The sequence below is a fragment of the Falco punctatus genome (genome assembly GCF_963210335.1).
Source record: "Falco punctatus genome assembly, chromosome: 4".
NCBI classification, from domain to species: domain Eukaryota; kingdom Metazoa; phylum Chordata; class Aves; order Falconiformes; family Falconidae; genus Falco; species Falco punctatus.
The window spans coordinates 11,424,756-11,444,792 of NC_137583.1; the positions used below are offsets into that span (position 1 = coordinate 11,424,756).

A 20,037-nucleotide genomic window follows, 5' to 3' on the forward strand; every position below is an offset into this window, starting at 1 on the left:
AGAACAAATCTATCACTAGTTTCCAGCAAAATTAAGAGAAATACCAATGGTACAAGTCTTTGTTCTCAGAGTCCCACAATACACTAGGCAAGCACACATTTGTTCTCCACCTAGTCCCAAACCATGTCAGCTGTCTATAAAAGAGCTATAAGTAATCCGGGCTCTAAAAACATGAAAAGTGTGTGCAATTATCCCTGAAGTAACATTCTGGAGCAGAAGCACCCCGAAGTCAGAGGATCGCTTTGCCCGGCTCCTCCTGTTACAGTTTTCTCTACAGTCAGACAGAAAGGACAAGAATAATGGAAAACATAAAATCATGTTCCTTGAATGCTTTATGTTAAGCTATAAGGTAGCAACTCTGTTTCTCTCCTCTGCTAAAGATATCCAGAATTCTACCTTTTGATTTTATTCAAGCTAAGGTGGTCATTTTTCTCCTTCAGTGTCCCAGAAAAACAAACCAACCCTGAGCTGATCAGGAAAAGCAATGTTGTTGTAAGCCTTCCAAGAACAAGAGTACTACGTTACTCTGCCCATAAACACGGTAATAGGAACATTAGATATGCCACACCACATCTAGTACGCTGGATGACCGGTCATCTTGAGACTGCTAGCCCTATCTAACTTGGCATCCATCGGCCTGTCATTAATATACTGTGTTTCACAAAGAGCAGGGATGAAAACAGTGTCCTAAGCTACCCAGAGCCTGGGATCAGGCAGGAATTCTCTACCTGACATCAGGGTCAGTACGTCAACCTATGAACCTTTCTAGCCAAAAGATTTAAGTACAGTGCTCCTACAGGAGCCTATCTACTCTGCTCCTAGCTATTCATCACCATGATAACAAGCATAATATGATTACCTGGACAATTTCAATGTAATAGTTGATCAGAGACTCACTCAAGAAACAAGGGATACTCCTTCCCTTGCTACCCTCAGGAGCTCAGGATTTGAGCTTCAATTACTTTCACAGATCAGGCAATGAATTTTACTTATGTAAATCCCTTCACAATTCTCCAGTAATTCCATTTTGAATTCACACCACCTTTCCCCACATCCCTTGTTAGCTCTCTCAAATATTCTGCTAGAGTTTCCAGCTCCAGACTAGATTCATTTTTCTCTTCTGGCTGGTACAAGATCTGTTACTATCACCTTGCCTGGCCTGTGAATATTAATAGGCCTACAAGGTGAAGTTGGCCAGGGAGAACAACAGACCTCCAAGGAGGCCAGAAAGTAGATTCCTTCCTTCCTTCTAAAAGAGAATTACACCAATGCCTCAGTGTGGCAGTGGATCTATGCAAAAAATCCATAATTCATTGTCTGATGACAGAGACAGGAAAAAACCAACCATCTTACAGCCACTTTGAGCAGAAGTAGGCTGCCCCGCGTTCTGACAGCCAGCCTGCACCAACAGAGCTATTCCCGCTGTCTCAGCTTGGTAGACTGTTAGGAAATCCTTAACTACTACAACATTTTCCCATAATTTGGGGAACAGCTGCCCCGTACCACATCAGAGAAGGCTGCAGTTCAGTGGTGAGCTGAATTGAGTCTTGTGTATCAATTTGTTAAGTTTACACAGGCTTTTGGACTGAAAGACGTTATTGTAAGAGGTGGTACTACTGGAAACAACATGGATTTCATTACGGGTTCCTACTTAGCAGGGAAAGAGCTAATCTTCCTTGATGAGGAAGACAGAAGCTGTTTTAATTCAAGAGGCTGACCTAGGTGAAGTTCAGGCCAAAGCTGTATTTGGAAAACTCTCACATCAAGCTGGACACAACCCTTTCAAGCTCAGTGCCAATTCTACACAATGGCTTGAACTGCACTCTCCGGCAGTCCTTAAAGGCACATTTTGTATCTTGGCTTTTGCTGCAAGCAATCAAGAAAGAATGCAAGAAAACAAAACTGTTTCCCAAGCACTGTTTGCTGGTGCCATAATTAATATAATCAAACAATTCCACAAATTGCTTCCAATTGCTGGCGTCACTTTCATGTGCAGAGCCAGACTTTCAAAGAAGGGCCCTTCTTGTCCTACGTCCTTACACTGGTAACCCTTGCTTCACACAATAGTAAACAAGACCTCACTAAATAGTATAGGGTAATTTGTACTGTAATAGGTCCCCAAGGCACCATGGACACAATTTGAAATGCCATCTAATTTTTCTTTTTAATTAAAAAAGCAGTTACTATATTTAAACAACAACACAAAAAAGTTCAGAGGGGACAGATTGGAGTTTCCCACAGCTCTCTGGGAGTTTTCTCAAGGTCAGGAAGAGTTTTATAGGCTCAATTGGTACACATTTTTTTTCTTTAATTAGTCTGCCATACCCTCTGCATGAAGTCAGCGTCTTGATTTTCAGTCTGATATTTTTCATATTGCTAAACGGAGCACAGACTCGAGCACCACACCATATCTAATGGCTGCTGAATGGTTATCAATGCCATACCTCCCTATACGTGTCTCGCAGGCAGCCCCTTCCCTCTTCTTAGTCATAAACTTGTCATCTACACCAAGGACACCCAGCATACCACATTGCACTGGGAGTCAGCCATTCATTCACAGCTTTATGCTTCTCAACTTCCAGCAAGACGATCAGGATATATTAACCTATTTCCCAAATTTACATAACATAACCACATATTAACCTTTTTTTTTGTGGCAAAAGTAAAATGTAATAATCAAACACCAGATACAGATGGACCATTGTCATCTGAAGCCATGCAGCAGGACAGATTTCTGCACTTGACAAATACCCACCCTGTATCATACCACTGCTCTGCAATCATCTCATTATTTAATTAAGTCTACACATTATTTAAGTCTGCACAAGCCCACAAAACACTTCAGAAGAATATGTGCTGTTCCCACAGTGGGTTTTCCAAAATGCCCCCTCAACCAAACATACCTTTCAGCTCTAAAATGAAGTAACATCTTGAGACTTTCATTTCTTGGCTAGTTGGCCATACTTCAGTTGAGAGTACCAAACCTGACTTTGTCTTACAGATCAACATATATTTTACTTGCCATTATGTTGTGTGCCACAACCGTTTGTTGGCTAAGTCCTCCTATGGCAACTCTCATAAAAAGACGACAACTTCACACTTGTTGGAACATAACTATGACTTATATGCTCTACACAATTTTTTGTCTGTGTATGCCAGAGACTAGCTTTAGTACGGGTTACATGGGAGGCTTCAGTGCACCATCATCACTATAGGGTTCAGGCTACACAAATTAAGTGTGTACAATTACAATGGATCAACTTGCAAAGCTACAAGACAACCACTAAGATAATTTTTTTTGGCCTCAAATCCAACACTGTTCCATTAGCCTAAAAGAAAGACTTTTCAAATTAATTTCTGATTGGGCTATACAAGTGCTTTCAGTACATTAACAAGGTTGCAATTTATGCCAGCCGATATATCACACCTGCAATTATTGCTAAACTGTTTTCACTTGGTGGCCAGTCAAGGTCCATGCAGCCATCGAGATCCTGCCCAAGCGCTGTACTCTTTCTCCCAGCATACCTACCAGGAAAGGCAACTCTCGTACTGATTCTGTGCTTTCAGTCTGCACATTCTTCAAGCTCCATGAGGCAAAAACTGAGCTCATGGAAAATGCTCAGTGCACAATGGGAGCAACTGTGAAAAAATAATGCAACTAATAAGGACATCAAATTATTAACACAAAAGGACATCAAATTATTAACACAAATATATTTAACGTAGTTGGAAGCCTGGAGGTGTAGACAGGCTCTTGTTACAATTCAACAATAGGAAAGTTACAGGCAGGTCAGCGTGAAATATCCAAGCCCATTCAAGACAGTCAAAGACAGAACAGTGCCTTAAAATCAGTTATTGTCACTGGACCTCTAAGAAGCACTCTCCCAGGAAGGGAGAGAAAAAACAAACATGCAGATATCAACACAATGAGTAAAATTTGGCAGAGTCTATGACAACTGTTGCACAGGACAGATTTTCACAAATTTTATTGTTGAGGTGGTCCTTGCTGGTTAAATCCTTAAGAGGAACAAAAACATAAAAGTGTTCCAAAAAGTACAGTCAGGTATGTAAAAATAGATCAAGGAACCACTAAGCATAGGAGCTTTAAAACCCGTAGAATATCTAGTTAAGACTAAATTCATATCCAGTGAGGGAGGTCTCAGCCTGGAGCTACTCAGCAGTGGGCCAGAAGATACTTTTGATTGTGCTTTTTCAGCACCCCAGTACCTATAAAATAGTAAATAAACAAAACCAACAATGTTCATGATCTATGCACTAAGGTGAGTGGAAACAACTGAAAACATGTTTTGAATTCAACACAAGGGACTAAAATTTCATCAGCCTAGTGAAAAGGCAACAACAACAACAGTACCATCAGACTGTCTCTCCTACAGCAGCCTTTCAGAAATGAATACAATGCGGAAAAAGTTCAGGTTAGCAGATCTGACACAGAATCAAAGGCAATTCATTACAAAGCAGCTTCAAATCAAAGCGCTAGATCCGCAGGCCTGTCTGTAATCCTCCCATCTTGCCTGCGACTCTTGATGTGGAGTAGGCACCACAGAAGCCAGTTAAGCTGGACCAACTCTGCTGATGTATCCCAGGCATCTGCTGCTCAGCACTGGTCCAGAGTTTAAGTTTGGCGATATTCATCTTCCCCTGGGCTGCCTTTATAAAGCAATCCTGAACAATGGGAATTCAGAATAAAGAATAAAACATTTTAAAAAAAATTTTTTTCAACTTCTAGGCAAAGGCCTTTAATGTGATTAGAAGGGGAGGGGGATTGGATAGCAGCTTTTTCTTTTTTATGTTATGTATATTGTGTGTAAACAAATATGCAATTTGCTTTAAAAAGATAAGGTGATTAAATTTTTATCAGGCTTGTACTCTGTTGTCACCACAACAAAGAGAATTAGGAGGAGGAAAGAAAGGCCTTTTTATTTGAATTATGCTCTTACCAGAGGTTCTCTACAGCACAGCTGTAAAGCCACTCAATGTTCTCCAAACAGGCCCTTTGATTGCATTTTATTCAACTTGTTTGCATTTGGAGCAATCGAAAGGAAAAGAACGCTCCACATTTTGATGTCTTAATGTTCCTTAATACCTTCTTTAATTTATATTAAGCTTCTTAACTAGGGTGATGAATTCTTCAAAAACAATAAAGACCTAGTGCAGAAATCTTTCACACACCATGAAAATTGAAATTATAATGTATTCATGGCTTTTTTTGTTATGAAAAAAACTTTATTTAGAAGAAAGATTTAAAGCGTATAAAAAAATCCTGAAGTTGTATGAAAATTACTTGATCCACAGAAATAGATGAAAGTTCAAACTAATTATTACAAGCAAAATAACATGTTGTGGGAAGCGGAGGAGAATAAATAGTATGCGAGTGTTGGGTTGTTATGAAGTGTTCAGTCTTAAGAATCTATAAATTCCTTTTCTATGGTTTTCTACCAAAAAAGGATGCTGGAAATTTGTATAATTTTGTTTTAGCAAGACAAATTCAAATGTTTGTCAGTTCTTCCTCCCCTATTATTCATACACTTCTTCCCTAAAATGGCTCTTCAGGTTCACAGTTCCACAGTGTATTTCCCTCCCAATGTCTTTCACAGTCTGCCAAGACCAACAGCACACACCGAAATGGGTGAAGCCCGTAACGGGGCACATGTTCCTGGGTAAAGCTGCCAAACTGAAATGCCACTCCCAGGTGGATCTCAGTCGAACGGGAGGCAGGCTGCGCAAGAAAAGCAAGGGCCATGTAACAAAGTATGGAAGAGGCTACCTGAGGGATGAGACTGGATGGGTTTGTTTTTGCAGGCACCGCATGTTTTCCAGCTATAGTTACAGGATGCTCAGTCTGGTTAAGCTTCAAACACTAAATACCTGGCCCACGTAACAAAACTCACTCAACGACTGCGGTGTTCTTAAAAATCCCTTCTGCAAAAAATGAACAGAGCTTCCAGTGAAAGTCCATTATGGTACAAATTAGTCTTAGCAAGGAACATCCAAAAGAGCTTATTACTGCTTTGCTTCCCAATTTGTCTACTATTTTACATTTGGGTTTTTTTTTTTTTAACTTAACTTTACATTCCAATGCAACTTCTTCAGTCCTCAGCAATACATACGCATGTGCACATGTATAGCTACAAACACCTCGCCTTGCTCCCCTTTTTCCTCTGCAAAGAAAGTCCAGAGAAGAAAGCAGCAAGCCACTGCTGGCACCACGTCTGCGAACACCAACACAGTGCCTAGAGCTGCGCTGCAGTAACTGGGTGCACGGGTATTACAGCAGTGGAGAAACGAGCTTCCTAAACAAATCCTGAACTACATGAAATCAGTTGAAATATCCTTGAAATAACGTATTTGAAAAAGAATGTACATTTTCATCTGGAATGACTGTTATTTTTTGTCAACATCCACTGACTGCTCACCTACCTTCCCCGAGTCACATTTTTAAGGAAATTCCAGGAAAGCTCAAATTAAAACCTCATGATAGAGCCTGCCACATTTACAAAATGCTTGTGAAAAAGTTTGCTTAGCTCTACCAGCAATCAACTGGTCACAATAATTAAAACTTTTTTTTTTTAAATTCACATCACTGCACTTACCATAGAGTAACACAATGCTGATCTTAATCTAATGCACATGCACCCTGGGTGAAATGACACCTCCCACCACTGAACAGGGTCACACCATTCAAGCACAGAAGCATCAAAACCTAAGGGTTTAAGAGCATATATGGATCACTACAGCACAACTGAAAAATCTCTCTCAACAAGTATAGCAAGAAATTGCAGACTTTGTCAAAGGCGGCACAAACCATCTTTACAAACCATGTCATCACCCTCTGCCACAGTATCATGTTTTCTTCACATCTATCCTAAAAACTTAATCACTGCTTTTGCAGGAAACAGTAGAGACACAAAGCAACGCTAGACAGTTATTCAAGCACAATAATTATCTTCTAACAGCTAACACCTACTGTACTGCACCTATTAAAACTTTCATCTCCTTTAAGGGAGCAAGTACAAAATTTACATATCCAAAACAGTATTTATGTATGTATCCAGTTAGAAATCTTAACTGTTGTATCTAGGAAAGCTTGTGCCTTTAAGCAGAAATGATTCATGAATTTTAATTTGTTTTAAATGTTGAAAAATTCCATCCAAGTAAATTGAGTCAACAAGCCAGCAAAGGATGAAGACATGTATCTGTTTTTTATTTAAAAAATAAAAACCTCAAGTCTATACATTTCTTAGTCACCCACAAATCCTCTAGCAGTGAAAAAACACTTTGCAATAACTAAGTTTCCTGCATTTCTTTTAATTAAGACACTATGCTTTTCCTCGTTCAGAACATGCTGGTTGAACATTACTGAGCCTTAACTGATTCTCTTTGTATTAACCACCATTATTTTAAAATGTTCTTATAGAAATAAATTAGCCAGTGATTTTGGAAATTGGGAAAGTGGGGGATATCTGCAGAATGGGACTCTTCCTGTAAGCTACTTCAATATCATTAATTTTGAAAAGGTAAAGTCAGCAGCCTACCCTCCAAATAAAACCACTTAAAATTAATATAAGCATTATTTTTAAAGGCATAACTTACTTACATTCCCCTTTGCAATACCAAGACTTTCACTTCAGTCTTTTAATGTTTTTTCTCAGTAATCACAAAGACCAGAAATAAACCTTTGAATCCAAAGTTTGTGTTTTCTAGTAATTCATTTACCGTACTTGGGCTCCATGTAAACAACAACATTCACAAATACAGTCACAGTGATACGTTTATAAAGGGGCAGGCACACTAAATCAGACTTTAAATGAGACAAGTTGCAGAGACAGTGTGACACAGACCTAACGTATATTAATAACTTAATACCTCTATCCATGCCACAGCGATACTTCCATTTTTCTAGGCAAGCACCCAAGGGCTGGGTTTCCTTCCTCATTACACTCTTCCTGGGGCACAGACTGTTCTAAAACCCAGTCAAGTAAAATATCAAAAAACACAGGTACAGCCTCTGCCCAAGTCCACATTAAGCAGATCATATTTAAGGCAGAAGGAGATTAGCTTTCCTGAGCCGTCCCCCAAACAGATTCTCTGCATCTTTCTGAAATGTCCAGGTGCTGATACTGTTTAGAAATAAGATGCAGGCAGTGCACAAGGCTCAGATGCAGAAATTAAGAAATGTCCTGATGCCAGGTGGTTGCTGGAAAAGAATGAATTACAGCAACCTAACTTACAAGATTCCCACTGCCTATGCCAATCTGTTTGAGGGTCTGGGTCCAAATCCAGCAGTGAGAGGGAAAAGGTTTGCAACTAGTATTTCAGGGTGTTACGGCAGCCAACCCAGCTCTCCAGACTGGTGACCTGGGTTGAAGAGTCACTGCACATTTCCAACGCACCAATTTACTTTGACTTGCATTGCAAAAATTCCAAACCTCACAAATAAATTTGGTGTTTCTAGGGAGTGTAAAAGGCAGCACTGAAGAAGAGGAAAATTAGATTACAGAAGATGTAATATGACCAGCCAAAACACACAAACAAGTTAAAAATTAATTAGCCCCACTACCAAAACCACAAAGGCAACATCTTGTGTGACAACAGTTGATTTCATTAAGTTTGCGTTCTAGTACAGTCCATTTCAGAAGCAGGAGTTCTCACATCTCAAGATTTATTTTTATTGACAAATAATTGTTAAACATTTGCCTTGTACTAACATATCGATGTTTATGATATCCTGACTTACTCAAAGACAACACAGAAACTTAGTTTAGCCTATCAACATAAATGACTTGTGAGTGACCCTATGAAAGCATGGAGTATCTTTTGCCCACAGTTTTGCTAGAATACTGGATTTCTAAAGAGGGGAGAATAAAAGATTAGACAAATTCACACTCAAATTATGTTCTCTGAAGCATCTTCTACATCTTCCTCTTAGCATCCATTATGACACTGCTGCAGTCAACTTTGCACTTCACCGCACCTAGAAAGACATCCAATAAAAGGAAACAGTGTCCCTTCCAGTACCCATCTGTGCCTGTGTTCTCTGTTTAGACCCCTGCCTCAGGGTTTTAATTCCCTCCACTCTTACTCTCTGGTTAGCCTCAGTGGTCCTGATGTCTCCACTTATTGCTCAGGGCAGAGCTGATCAACTGCAGGTTCTGTGACGGCAACCAAGAAGCCATTTACAATTCCAACAGCTGTTACTGATTTTGCAGCAGAATCATGGCAAATCTGTGGTTCAAACCCTCCCTTCTTACAAGCGGGGGGAAACAAGAACAATATATATATATAAAAAAAAACAAAACACCACCAAAAAAAGGGCAGGACTAGGAAAGCATCATGGACAAAGGGCACAGCCCTAGCCGATAACCATTTTCTCTGTGCAAAGCTAGCGACATAGAGACTATTATACCATGTTAAGTCAAGCCTGAGGTCCTATCTTATCCAGCTTCCTTCCTTACCAGCAGATATCAGAGGAGGGGAAAGTCTGCAATGCACCACAATATTCAGTCACACTCTCCATTTAAAGATCTACATGCCCTGCGGACAACAGCACAGAGCAGAGCTATCTCAGGTAATGCACGAGGAAGCACATCTCTGGGAGGTTAATATGCCAACACCACCACCCCAGCTTCGTTAAGCTACTTCAGCCTTCGTGGATCAAAATGGAAGCAGCAGCATTCCCTCATCCTGCATATTGATGATGAGGGAACTCATGAAAGTGTTTGTTTTACATGCAGTCCATCAAGGCTATGGATCTAGAGTAGGTTCATGTTGATACTTACGCTGCTAAAATTCAAGCTCTAAAATTCAAACTCTAAAAAAAGTCTCCCGAGGAGAGAAAAAAAAATATCTACCTAGTCTTTACAAAAATCTACCACAGGCACTCCCTTCCAAATAGGTTTAAACAACTCTTAAGATTTTCCTCAGGACAGCTATCCATTTATCCTTTAGAAGAAATATGGGATACTACGGGGAAGGTAAGAGCCTAACTCTTTGGAAGGAAACCTGGTAGTTTGTGCCCAAGAGACATGAGTGGGTGGTCAGAACGAAACAGCATCTTCAGCTCCCTCCCTCTCAAACAAGATCAGCCTCCATGTCTTAAATGCACACACTTAAGACAGCCCATGTGGTACCCAAATTCTGCTCTATCATTTTGCAGGCAGGAATGAACCAGTCTCATTTCCTGTATTGGGCAAAAAGATACTGAGCAAGTTCACCAAGATAATTTCTGCAGTTAAGTCAGAAGTATACAGCAATTACTTTTAGGATTTTGTTTCATAATTACACGCACCACCTTTGACCTAACAATTTTTTATTAAAAAAAGAGAGCATAAGTAAAACAAACACTCAGAGGAGACCTGCTCAACTTGCAACTCCAAAGTATACTTCTAGTGAATTTCATCGGAACAAAAAAAATTTAAAAAATTAAAAAAAATAGTTTTAACTTTCGAAGAACCTCTTGGTCGGCTGTACTGACTTCTAATGAAGTTTAGTTTGTGCTCTGCAATCTAAAATTATAATGGACAGGCCACTCTATTCCCGCCTTTTGTTCCATCCTATTTTACTACTCCCAATATATACTACCTAAATTTGTATACTCTTTAACAGTAGTTAATCTTCAATTAAAATACCTAGAGCAGAAACTAAGATAACTGGTTTAAAAGGTAAAAGCTTATTGACAAAAATGTATTCTTCATATTGCCTTTTTTTAATTCTGCATATTAAAAATGTCATTTTTATGACTTGAAAAAAGTCTTCAGGAATAATGAAGACTAACAAAAGACTGAAGAGCAGTAATTTAAAAAGCTCCATATGTAGCATCCTGATTACTGTATCAGTCCCATTTCCATAACGAAGGGAGAAGTCACCAAACTGCTGCCTGTCCTTTCTGGTGACAAGGAAAGGGCAAAGAGGACAGTGTGTTTTCAAGGCATCATCCTTCAGGCTCTAAGGGAAGAACAAGAAGTCTCCTGCAGTACAATATGTGGGTGTCAGTGTCCGGCACTTTTCTGGAATACGGTAACCCCAGCTTTGGTGGTCCCTGCACATGTACTTAATTTGGAACCAGCTGAGTTCAAAAGTTTATCCTCACTTTTTGACCTGCAAAGGTTTAGTGTGTGGGCGTGCACATGAGTGTGTACATCATACCACACAAGCTGAGATGTGCAGCCCCAATATACAAAGTATGTGAGTGTTTATGCGTATTGTTTTGCGGGCAGAACACACTGCATGTTTTTAAACACCAAAACATCCAGTATACATTGGAGTGACGTGCACTGCATGAGTGTTCAGCCTTCCCAAGCCAAACATGGCCAGCCTGCGTTTCAAAATTCAGTTAAGCTTCCAGAATTTTTGGATGTAATTTCAAAAGGGCAGATTAAAGAAAAGAAATTCTTAATTGTAATACTACCTATTTAAATAGAACAGATTCAACACGCTTCACAAAGTACAATAGCCAAACCTGCAAGCTTGACCAGATTAATGACACTGACATGCCTGCCACAGCAGGAATCCTAAGCAAAGGATTCGATAGCCACTGGATTATCTTCACATTTACAGTGTTTTTCATCACAGACACAGCAAGCTAAAAATATAAGTGAAGGAGAGATTAAGTAAGAGAGGCGGGAAGACTACAAAGCATGAGGAGGCTGGGAACCTCTCAGCACAGTAAGTTTATGAGTACCAGTGAGAAAAGTATAGGCACACACTGACAGAATGAATACTCACAACTCAGAAGAATTAAATGTATTCTCCAGCCAACATCTGAATATTTTCTTGAATTGCCCTAAAGCACTCTACAACTGCAGGCAGAAATGGCTCATCTTGGCACAAAGGATACATTTTTCAACTATTTGTCATTTTACAGCTCAGAGACAGAAGCAGGTTAGTGCCTATCAGCTAAGCTTCAGTAACTGTGAACGTCCTCCTCAGCACATCATATGCACGACAGAACATCTTCACTGGGATTTAAAAGGAGATCTAAGGTTATGAATTTATAGCACATTTGTGATGGGGTTTGAGCATTCAGACAGTCACTGATATAATGAAAAGCAACTCATTAATCCACAGAAATGTGACAGTATAGTTGAGTGCAATAGTTTTCTCAGCACTTGTGTTATTTTGAAATCTTGAATCAATTGTTTACAGAAGCTCTTAACTTGTGTTCATAGCAGTAAGTGCTCTACATACCAGCAAATCTTTAACAATTGCTAATGTGCAGCATGTATGAAATAGTTTTATTTAAATAATAAAAACCAGCTCACATAATGGATAAATAGTTTGTGATGAGTGGAAAACACAAATTTTTCAAATGGAACAAGCACTTTGTGTTGATAAAAGTTGTAACTTTCAGTCAGAATTATGCAACAGCAACTCTGTTACAAACCAGTTCCAAACACAACGGGGAAAACATTTTGTATGCAACACAAATCAAGTAATGTGTGTAGACATAATGGCATAGAAAATAAAAGTTATTTAACAGAAGAGCCCATACATCAGCAACTGAAACTGCGAATTAAAACATAAGATGGTGCCCTGGGGGGAACACTAGCACAAAGACACTACAGACGGCAAGTCTATGAAGACCAGACTACTAGACCAATGCCAAAAAAATGCAAGTCTCTCTTCAAAAGTTCCAGGGACAAAGTGAAAAGTTAACATTCAGAGCCACTGTGCATTTCTAACTTTCTTGTGACCTAAAAACCTATCCAACTTTCCATAGAAATTTCCAGTTTTCAACAGCACTGCTTTAGCATCAGAACTGAACCCCTAAAAAGTGAAAAATAAGGGTAAAAGCCCTCCAAGAAAACAAAAATTGCACTTTCATCGTTATACATTGATCATAACATCTAGTGCAACAGTCAAAGGAAACGCTTCCTATTTTTGTTTCAACATAGTAGTACCCAACTACATACCCCCCCAACCAACCAACAAAATAATAACAATAATTCCAATGTATTACTAAAGCAGACAAAAACAACTCACCAGGCAATGAAAGAGAGAAGAATAGGCTCTCAGATGCCATGCAGGCCCCTGGGCTGACAGCTCTATGCAAGGCATACACGTGCTTGCCGCTGCATGTAGCAGGGACAACACATTTATTATCTCATAAATAAACTGGATTCTACCAGTTTTGTAAGTGTCAACTGGGAGTAACTCTAGACATCCAATGACTGAAATCAGAATACAATTGAACCAATAACTGCTGCTCATACGAAGGAAAACAGAGGAACAAGTACTGCCTTACAGAAGCCCCAAAACTGTAATACAACTTGCTCTCAAGTTATTATAGCCCTAACGGATAGACATTTAGATTGGAAATTAAGAAACCAGGCCTAGGCAGCTTTGCTTGTTTGGCTTCTATCAGTTCACAGCATTATTTCATCTCTGTCTCAGCTTCCCCACTTACAAAACGGGTTTCATAATGCTACAATTCTTTATACAATACCTTGAAATAAACAGCCCTTTTTTAATACGAAGAAAAGCTCCATCTTATTAAGTTTACGAAGTGTCATTGCTGATTAAACAGCCTGTTCCTTTTAATTTCATGTTTAAACAGCTTCACTGAGGTCTGAAGATCTTGATTTATTTCTGATTTTACAAATTTTAACAAAGGCTTTTCGTGGAGATGTAATTCATGAGTTTAACATTTCATCAAATATGCTTTTGTTAAGTGCGGTTGAGCAGGCACGTTACTCAAGGTCATAAACTTTAAGTCAAATCACAGGCAACTGAGCAGCTCCTGTGCTTTTTCTATGGTCTCTGTGCCTACCACAGAAGGCTAATTATTTTACAACAAAACTTGAGAACTGTATTTTTTCCCCCAAAGCTGTATTTGTTCCTTGTTTCACTATTTCTGCTTCCAGAGCATGAATCCCTGTTTGCAGTTCATATATTCCCATCAGAACCACAATTCTGATGTAAGTAAATTACATCCTTAAGCAGCATTAATTTTTGATGGATGTGAAATTTAAACCACAAAAAGGAAAAGGTAGTGAGTTCAAAAGTCAAGTAAGAACCAGAAGCATCTCTCAGCTTGCCTAGGCTTGCTGGTTCCAACCTTCCAAGGTTGTTGGTGAAAAACACAGCTAAATTTTTTTATATTTTCTATAAAACTAAGAATAATGTCTACTGCCAATTTCTGTACCTACACCCTCATTATGGATATTTTTTGGCCTGCAGTATATTGAGAAAGTAATTAATTGCTATCTGTATCCATTTCTTCTATAATGTAGACAGGGAGAAATTTTCTACTGCTGGTCTGTTATTTTGGGAAAGAATCTACAAGAACCTCTGGTATATGTACATTCACTGTTACAGTATTTTTTCTCCAAAATTGCTCACAATTGTCCATCAAAAAGGAAGACAAAATCCTGCCGCTAGGTTTTCCTTTTTCTTTAAAACATAATTGAAAAAAGGTTTAATATAAAATAGCATATGACAAGGCATACTTCCATTGCGCTAGAAGTTAGAAACAATCTTCCAGGCCTTTAACAAAAAAAACCCACCCAAAACCAACCACCACCACCCCCCCCTCTTGTAGCATAACAAGAATCAAGTGAAGAAGCCAGATGCGAGAGGGCAGCCCCCCCAAGCCTTACACTTTGCCCACACACACCCAGGAGCCTTTACAACGTCCCCTCCTATGGCTGGAGCAAGCCCTACTCCTGTTAGGGGGCAGCTCAGAAACCAAGTACCTGTGACTACGTGGCAGAGTACCAAGAGCAGGGTGGCATGCAAACTTCCTATCAGGATATCAAACAACAAGCATGAGTTATACACGTTATGTATCAACCTATTAACAAATGAAAAGACACAGGCTACAGAACATCTTGCTTAGTACAGTATCTTGCTGTGGCAGGAACACCAACGTGCATCAAGTGGTTTGAAAAGGGAAAAGTCCTGTCATGACATGATCAGAAGGTACCAGATAGAGTAAAAAACCAAAACCTTAAGATGTATTTGCTAAAAAACTCATCTTTTTGTGTCCTTACAACTATAAGATGCTAGAAATTAAGGAAAATCATTAGACCATCCAGGCAACATCTCAGTCTAAGATGGGATAGTTCCTGAAAGTACATTTTTAGTTATCTTACCAGACTGTTTTACAAGTCTCATGAATTAGGTAACCACCAGTTTTCTTCTGAAGATTAATCCCCAGCTGAGAATGAAAACAATGGATCAAAACACACCACTATGACAAGCGATTAAAAAAAAAAATCATCATCAACAATCAATGACAACAGGCTGCTGGCTAACCTGATAACTAACCTAAATTCAAACGTACTACAAAAGGTCCAGGAGATGCTCTTACACTAGTGGTAAGCTAAAACTTCACAGTCACAGCACTGCCATAAACCTGCTGGCAACTTATTTAATCTCTAGATCTCTGCTCCATGCCTTCGAACATATGTAATACCTTCCTTCACTAGGGTAAAAGAATAAACTCCATCTGCTTGTGAAACATGCAGGCATTATCAGGAGTAGTACTACTACTACAAAGTGCCAGGGAAAAGGACTTGAAACAGTTACTATCCATTATACTCATACTTCCATAATGAATATAGCAATAAAATTCACATATGAAGGTAGAAAAATGCAAGCTGCCCAGCTCTGCCCAGAATCATGCCAGACAAGACCTCTGCATGTAACGCATACACTGCTGGAGGTCACCAGTCTCCTGCAGAACACCATGCCTGAACATCTTCGCCTTGTCCCGAGACAGGCAGATTGTGGCGAGTTATTTAAGCATCCAAGCTGTTTGAATTCATTCTTACATTGAATACATTACTTTCACCCACTCCTATGTTTTTTTTCTTTAATTATCACTGTCACATTTGCAGAAAAACAGTCCTGCAGAAGTAAATACTTTCCTCATCTAAGCAATAAATTAGATGGTTCTGAGGAGTGAGGCTCTAGATGTCCAGAAAGCTGTGATTATTTCATCAGCTCCATTTTTAGGACAAGTCCCAAGATGTGCTGACATAAAAAACAGAAGTAATGGAAATACAGAAACAAAAGTCTCAGGGTATTGTTTTGTATCAAAATAGATATTTCTATTTTTTTGGGGGGGGGGGGGGGGGGGGGGGGGGGGGGGGGGGCGGGGGGCAGCAGGGGGAACCCAAGCCAGCAAATGTATTACTGAATACTGGTCTGGAAAAGGGAGTTCCCTAACTATATAAGATTTGTCAGCCTCACCCAAAATAAAGCAAGTGGGGTTGGTTGTTTTTAAAATCTGTTAGGACCAAGCAACCCTGTTAAGGGAATTAAAGTTTATTCTAGTATCTTCTGTTGTCCTGAAGCTCCTATTGTATCATTATCACTAGCCTAGTCTTTCTCAAGAACCTCTGAATCAACCTTCAAGTAACTTCCTACTCCATGTACTTTTCTGAATATGTCTGAGGGACCAGCACTCACCCATACTGGAAAAGGGGTTCCTGCACTCTGTGCACTGCACAGAAAAAGCCTCACGCCCCCCCCACCCCTCCTGAAAAACCTGGGATAAGACAAAGGACACCATATACAATCCCATATGACAGAAGTTTGCTGTTCAGGAAATGAGTGATTAAAATTAGTGTCGTAACACACAGCTGAGCAAATGAAAAAAAGGAACAGTACCTTTCTAGCTATTACAACTGTACCTGCTAAGAAAAGTGGGAAGATCAACCAACAACTGTACTGGGTAATACAAAGAGCCAGTAACATGAAGCAGCATTCCAGGTACCAAAACCATTCGTTTTTCAGGACCTGAACTACACAGGGATCATACACAGCTCTCCCAAGAGCAGCCAAAATGCACACGTCTTGGGTTAGCGTTGAGCAAAAGCCCACGCTGAAATTCATGAAACCTCTTTGGATACACCACAGCAAAATCAAATGGCATGGATGTTCAAACTGCAGCTCCATCTTCCTCCAAGCACTACATACAGCATTCCTTTGTATAGCCTTGGCTGCAAGCCCACTGGTTTCCCCACTTAATGCAGAGACGCGCTGTAAAGCTTTTATATTTGTGGAAGCGTGTTGAGAAAGTGCCTGAAAAATGCCAGTACACATCTGAAATGTCACCAGCCTGTACCATCTGAAAATCACAAGCAGCATTAAGAAAAGATTGATAATTGAGACACAAATAAAGCTGTTCTAAAACACAATAAAGGAAATAAATTTAAATACTGCAATCTTTCTCCTTTCATGATGACCAAATACGGTACACTGGATCAGCTTTCAGCTCTCAGCAAGGCTGGGGGAAGGGGAAAGCCTCGTTTAACAGTTGGTCCCATTTAGTCATACAAAGCTGGAAGGAGGCAAAAGGCTAATAATTTAGTGATGAAGAAACTCCAAAGACTTAGAAAAGCATGGCAGCGTCCAGAGGTAGGGTTTGCCAAAAGGCTATTTTGGGGACGGATAGGGCTACAAAGCTGCTATTAAGCTTCAATCTTTAAAACAGGCCCATAAACTCAGAAAATATTTATCTGTAAGGGTGGCAGCCCAATAAAAGTTTTATGAATGTTTTAAAACTGCCCTGTCAAGGGGCTAGCCACTCAGTCACCTTCCTCCCTCCTACAAAACACCACACACAAGAAAGTGGGCCCATGTGTCAGGTTCCCAAGCGGGAATGACAGGGCAGCCTGAAAAACGGCTCCACACCTCCTGCACCCCCTCACGAAGCCATCGGCGCACACACACCTCCCGTCTCTGCCGCTGCTGGGGAGCAGGGCCCTGCTGCAGCCTTCCCTCGGCCGTCTCTAACCCATCACCTGCCTCCACCCATTTTCTCCAAGATCTGTTCTCCTCCCTGTTAGCGATGACCTGTTGGGGAAGGGGAAAAACACCCTAAAAATCAGTATATAAGGGACACCACCGGGAAATACAAAACCAATCTGGTTTTAAAGTTTGCATTTCTAAAAGCATCTTGGATCTAGAGGTCTTTGTGCTCCCTCAGATGATCCAGTCAGTTTGGCACTGGCTCACAGAGATGGACAGTGAGCCAAGCGTAAAGGGACAAGAAAAGTCCACTTTGGCCTTCCAGCTGTCCCATTTTTGTTAATACTTCAGGTTTAAGAGGAAAATCAAGCTGAAGTAGTGCAAAGACAGTGAACGACAGTGAATTTAAGTAAAAACATAACATTAATTTATGAAATTCCATGTGAAGCCTGGAAACAGCAGACAGAGGAGGGATGCTGCTTCTTCCTCCTGCCACACCTTTCTTCCACCCCTTTCTTATCTATCCACCATCACCAAATGGAAAAACTCCACACCAAGTTTGGCCAAAGGAAGCTTGGCCCCTTCTTCAAAATCCAGGGGGAGAAATAATCACAGCCAGCAAAATCAAAACGGGATGGACGATGCCAGTAACTAGTGAAAAACTGTTTGCAGCCAACCAGACTCTTACTGCTCACATGCAAAACTGTTTCCACAATTATCAGGTCCCATTATTAGGTACAACTTTCAGAAAAATGAACACACATTTGTTCAGTCATTCCACTCTTTCTAGGCAGCACCATCCGATGTGGCTCCTTTAATTTCTTCAAGGAAAACGTACTTAGAATTCATATCAACACAAACCCCCCGAATAAAACTACCCTGCCCTTGCGGCGGAACAGAGCCACCCCCTATTAATGCTGAGGGTCCGGCACTCACTCGTGCAATGGAGCACACGTGGCTCCCCAGGCTGGTGGCAGCAACATGAGGCTGTGGCCAATCCAGGGATGGCTGGCAAGACAGATGTTCCCTGTCACCAGTGTCATGTTTGCACTGTTACAGATATTTCTTTAATGTATTATGTTACTCCATCTATCTTAGTGAATTGTCCATCTTGTAAAATTTTTTTAAATTGTTATTTTCTTATCTGCATTATCTAAAATTATTTATACTATTATAACCTTGGTTTCAAGCATTGGCTATAAACATGGTTACAACAGTTCTTAGATAGGGATTCATATACATACACACAGAGATGAATAATTTACTTTACAACTGCTCTGAACTGCTGTAACGTGATTTTGTTTCCCCAACAACACTTCTCTACCAAAAAGGAAAAAAAAAGACTAGAGAGACAAGATCCAATCTGCCTTCCCCTGGGATCTCAAAGCAACAGTTTTCCTGAAGATGGCACAACACCGTCCTACATTCGAAGCCTTGTTGGCCACTTCTTTCTCGGGGAGCAGAGCAGTTGCTGAGCCAGAGTTTGGCAGGAGTAAGTGCTCTGTTAGATTAAGTTTCAGCATAATGTTCTCGATAGGAATCGGAGCACCATCCCTAAAGTGCAACGGGAGGGTAAAACGCCAACCATCAAGATCGATGGTTTGTTTTTATTTTTATAGAGATTTTCTAAACCTCAACTTTCACCTCTTAGCCCTCTCCCCCTCCTGTTCTCAGTCACCTCCAATAGCCCATCTGTCTGCTTCATTTAATAGAAATCTATATTTCCTAGCTAATGGATGCATTTGGTTAAGAAGATAATCTCTTTGTGTTCGCTTCAGTTGTCACATTCCTGTTATCATACTAATACTGATTAAATACGAAACCCAACAGTTAAGTCAGACCCCACACATTATTTAAAAGCGACAAGATGTTCATATTTTGGCACTCTGAAACCTCAGCCAGCATGGAAGTGGCCTCCCCCTCGCCCTCTGAACACCTCACCTTTCAGCTGGAATACCACCCATATGGGTTTTTACAAGACAGGATACTTTAATAGCACCCTATTTAAGACCACCAAAGAAAGTTCAGGTTTCCTGAAAAGCTCTAGGGTTGGCACAAACCTATCCCAAGAAAACTACAACACTGCAGGTCAAGCAGCATGATGCTGGAGGCTACAAGACAGGAAGGGTCAGTACAGATTTCCCTTAGAAATGTCCAGTGGTAATTCACAGCCCACATTTGTGCCTCAGTTTCCCCCTTCTGTATGCAAGGTTTTTCACAAGCCGTGATGTAGGTGTGTGGCTAGTTTATTAACAACTGTTTGGGTCTGCACGGCTACTGACTGGAGATGCTGCAGAAAAACGAAATATGAATTGTCAGACA

The 20,037-nt window shown here is 40.2% G+C and overlaps 1 protein-coding gene across 2 annotated transcripts in view; it reads right to left on the reverse strand.

Annotated features, from left to right (window-relative positions):
* Positions 1 to 20,037, reverse strand: part of EEFSEC (eukaryotic elongation factor, selenocysteine-tRNA specific) — a 245,654-nt gene that overhangs the window by 123,710 nt on the left and 101,907 nt on the right. The gene's annotated exons all lie outside the window — the stretch shown is intronic.